Source organism: Galeopterus variegatus, unplaced genomic scaffold, assembly GCF_000696425.1.
Source record: "Galeopterus variegatus unplaced genomic scaffold, G_variegatus-3.0.2 Scaffold4812, whole genome shotgun sequence".
NCBI lineage: Eukaryota > Metazoa > Chordata > Mammalia > Dermoptera > Cynocephalidae > Galeopterus > Galeopterus variegatus.
In genome coordinates this window covers 24,920-29,543 of record NW_007730923.1, presented here as the reverse complement: position 1 = coordinate 29,543, position 4,624 = coordinate 24,920, and the positions used below count along the sequence as shown (strand labels likewise).

The 4,624-nt window shown below is 39.3% G+C and overlaps 1 protein-coding gene across 1 annotated transcript in view; it reads left to right on the top strand.

Annotated features, from left to right (window-relative positions):
- The window catches only part of HOOK3 (hook microtubule-tethering protein 3), a gene marked incomplete at its 3' end in the record, with an annotated part of 30,365 nt that overhangs the window by 3,458 nt on the left and 22,283 nt on the right, over positions 1-4,624 (top strand). Inside the window, exon 2 of the mRNA XM_008588418.1 lies at positions 420-470. The remainder of the gene's footprint in view (positions 1-419; positions 471-4,624) is intronic.

The window sequence follows — 4,624 nt, the reverse complement described above, 5'->3', positions numbered from 1 at the left end:
AAAAAAAAAAGAACTTGACCTCTGTGTAAGATGCAGTTCCACTTTTTTAGGGAAAACAGCATTGAACTGAGGTCTTCATTAAAGGTGGCGTACTTTTTTCTTTATTTGCAGAAAATCTGAATAATTTAATCTTACTGTTAAGTCTTACTCAGTTACCTTCAGTTTATCCTTCAGTTGTTGTGAATGTGGTCATGACACTGAAATTTTTACATATTGGAAACAATTTGTTTTTATAAATCTCTTAGATCAAATAAATTAAGTCCATTTTTGATGATGATTATTCAAAAACGCCACTGAGTTTTATGTTTTAAATTTACTTTATGGTTAACTAGGGTGACTGGTGGCTCAGCAGCTTATGTTAAACAGTGTTTTGATGTGTGCTTGTCTTTTACCTGATTGTCTTCTCTCTCTGTAAACAGATAAGCAATTTAAAGAAAATTTTAAAAGGAATTCTGGATTACAATCATGAGGTAAGGATTTTTTTCTCATCCTGTTTAGAATATTACTATAGGATAGTTTAATTTTATAATAGTTTCAAGTTAAGGAAAAATTGCCTTCAAAATTAATAATTGCTTTGTCTTCCATTGTATAGTTTCTAGGATTTTGGTCAAATTGCCATCTATTAGGAGGCTAATAGGTGAATGATCTTTTTCACTACATTATGGGTAGTTTGTAGATGATTACTAGTTTATGTTAAATTTTATTTTATGCTAACTATTAACTCTCTCTTTCTTTCCTTACTTGTGAAGGTAGTTTAGAGTTCATGCACTGTTACTGTCAGCTCCATTGCCTACTTCCATTTTATTCCTTGGCAAACCTCCACCCCTACATGAGCTCAGTCTGTCCCCCGAGTCTGCATCAGAACAGTCAGACGTTGCTACAGATGAAATCAGGCAGTGGAACTGACTAGGTTCTCTTTAAATTTCATGATCACAGATGTTAAATGGACATAACACTGCCTAGAACCCTATGTTATTTTCCTACTGTTTTCTTCCTGCATCTGTAGTTTACCCGCATCTGTAGTGCCTGCCTCCTCAGCCGGTAAAGCATAGACTCCCTTCAACATACATACCAATAGCATGTCTTCTCCATCTCAGTAAGAGACCCTGTCATCCACCCTACTGCTCAAGCCCGAAACCTAGAAATCATTCTATAGTCCGTCCTCCTTTTAGTATTATCAGCAAGACCTATTAGTTAAACCTTCAAAATATAGCTCTCTTCATCTCTCTGACACCACCCTATACCAAGCCANTTAGTTAAACCTTCAAAATATAGCTCTCTTCATCTCTCTGACACCACCCTATACCAAGCCATCGTTGGCTCTTGCCTTGATCACTAAAGTAGTCCAGCTGTTGACCCTGATTTTACTATTGCACCCGCCATGGTTTATTCTCAACTCTGAAGCCAGGATGATTTTTTAAAATTTATGCTAACTATTAACTCTCTCTTTCTTTCCTTACTTGTGAAGGTAGTTTAGAGTTCATGCACTGTTACTGTCAGCTCCATTGCCTACTTCCATTTTATTCCTTGGCAAACCTCCACCCCTACATGAGCTCAGTCTGTCCCCCGAGTCTGCATCAGAACAGTCAGACGTTGCTACAGATGAAATCAGGCAGTGGAACTGACTAGGTTCTCTTTAAATTTCATGATCACAGATGTTAAATGGACATAACACTGCCTAGAACCCTATGTTATTTTCCTACTGTTTTCTTCCTGCATCTGTAGTTTACCCGCATCTGTAGTGCCTGCCTCCTCAGCCGGTAAAGCATAGACTCCCTTCAACATACATACCAATAGCATGTCTTCTCCATCTCAGTAAGAGACCCTGTCATCCACCCTACTGCTCAAGCCCGAAACCTAGAAATCATTCTATAGTCCGTCCTCCTTTTAGTATTATCAGCAAGACCTATTAGTTAAACCTTCAAAATATAGCTCTCTTCATCTCTCTGACACCACCCTATACCAAGCCACCGTTGGCTCTTGCCTTGATCACTAAAGTAGTCCAGCTGTTGACCCTGATTTTACTATTGCACCCACCATGGTTTATTCTCAACTCTGAAGCCAGGATGATTTTTTAAAACGTAATGTGATAATGTCAGTCTCCTTCTTAGTCTTCCGTGGTTTCCTGTTGCATTGGGAATCAAATCCGTATGTCACACCATGGGCCACAGGTGCTACGTGACCCTCTAATGCCCTCTTACACTGCTGTCCCTTTCCCTCCTGGTAGCACAGCCGTGTTCATCCTGCCTCGAGGCTCAGGTGGGCGGCGCCTGCTCTTGCTCAGAGCCTCTGTGCTGCCGCTCTTGTTGCGTGAAGTGCTCTTCCCTCAGCTTGTGTCATTGTTCCCTGTGCTCATTGGAGCTCACTGTCCCCTCCTCAGAGAGGCTTTCCCTGACTATGTGCTGTCTCAGTTAGGGCAGCTTTACCCCTCCTCCTCATTGCTCAGTCACACCACCCTATCTATTCCCTTTAGTGCTGGCTGTAGCAGAAGCCTTCCTCTTTGTTGGTTTATTTGGTTGTCTTACCTCATGATATCATTAGAGCCATGAAATGAGGTGGGGGCCGTATCTGACACAGTTGTCGTCCTGTCCCAGCCCCCAACACAGTGCGGTCACACAGAAGGCACTCTGAATTTTCTAATCATTCAAATATTATTTTGAAAAAAAATCAAATATTAATTTCCAGGAAAAATATATTTGAGATATATAAATGTGCACATAGGGTTAGTATTAGACAGCTTGACAAAAGGGCAAAAGAGTGGTTTTTTTTTGTTCTGTTTTTTTGGTCATAGGAAGTCTTTGTTACTTTCTAAGGGTGCTAAGAAGGAATATTTACTAAACCTTTTGGGCTTAGGAGAAGTGATTTTGTTCTGAGCATCATGCTCATTTTGTAAAGTATGAGTAGTAATTTTCAATAAAGTATTACAATGAAAAAAGAATTAAGAAATTTATGGCAATGAAGAGGATAATGATGTTTTAGGAACCATTTTCCTGAGTGTTATCCTGAGACAGGCATCATGCTTAGAGCTGCACTCTGACCAGATGCAGTAAGCACTGCTGTCCTGGTCTTGTACACGAGAAATGGAGGCTCAGATAATCTACCCATATACCTCTTTCTTTTCCCTCTTATTATTTTTTTGTCCGCCTCCCCTACTACCCGTCCAAACCCCAATTTTTCTTGGCAGTGCTTTGGGCCTTGGGTCTGCCAGCATTTCTTTGTGGCCCCAATTAGCATTACCTAGCCATGCTGATCGTATTCAGAGAGGGAAGATCTCAGTCTCTGAGGATGCTTTAACATCTTCACATTAACATTGGAACCTTATTATGCCCTTTTAGAACCTAATGATCTGTCATTACCTTCCACCCTCACACTGGGAGTTCCTTTGTCCCTCTCCTGTTTCGGATTCCATTTACTAAATCCTGCGCATTTCTCTTTCCTAGTTTACTTTCTTTTGGTGGAGTACATTTTCAAGGCGCATCTTCAGAAAAATGATAGATATTTTTTTAGGCCTTGTATATTTGAAAATAATCTTAGCTCTCCCTTTATGCTTCATGGTTGAGTTGGACGTGGATTTGGAACTAATCTCTCCGTATTTTGAAAGGATCATTCTGTTGTCCTCTAGCTTCCGGTGTTGCTGTTTAAGTCTCTCGTTTGGATTCCCGTTCCCTGTCAGTAACTCGTTCATTTTCTGGAAGTTTTTAGGATCTTCTTTCCAATGTTCATGCTGGTGTGCTTTGGTGTGAGGTGGTGTTTTGTTGTTGTTCGGTATTGTTTTACTGTGCTTGGAATTTAGCAAACCCTTAAAATCTGAATACCTACTGGTTTAGTTTTAGGAAATTTTCTTACATTATTTTTTTTATTCATTTCTGCCCCATTGTTTTCTCTGTTCTCTTTCTCGAACTCCTTTTCAGCTATTGAACCTTGTGGCTTGATCCTTTAATTATCTAACCATTTCACTCCTTTTTTGTCTCATGTTTTTGCTCCACTTTCTGCATAATTACACATTTTTCTTCCAGGTTGCCTATGGAATTTTTAATTTCTGCTATTATACTTTTAACTCAAATGAACACTTTTTTGTTTTGTTTTCTTTCTTTCTTTTTTTTTTGGTTGCTGGCCAGTAAGGGGATCCAAACCCTTGACCTTAGTGTTATCAGCACCACACTCTAACCAAGTGACCTAACTGGCCAGCCCCACTTTTTTCTTTTCTTTTTTTTTTTAACTTGTCTAAAAGGTATTTCTTATTCTTTTTTTTTTTAATATTTAATTTTATTTTGTCGATATACATTGTGGTTGATTATTGTTGCCCCTTACCAAAACCTCCCTCCCTCCTCCCTTTCCTCCCTCCCACCCAACAATGTCCTGTTTGCTTGTCGTATCAACTTCAAGTAACTGTAGTTGTTATATCTTCTTCCCCCCCACCCCCCGGTTTGTGTGTGTGTGTGTGTGTGTGTGTGTGTATTTATTTATTAATTTTTAGCTCCCACCAATAAGTGAGAACGTGGTATTTCTCTTTCTGTACCTGACTAATTTCACTTAATATAATTCTCTCAAGGTCCATCCATGTTGTTGCAAATGGCAGTATTGCATTTGTTTTTATAGCTGAGTAGTATTCCATTGTGTAGAT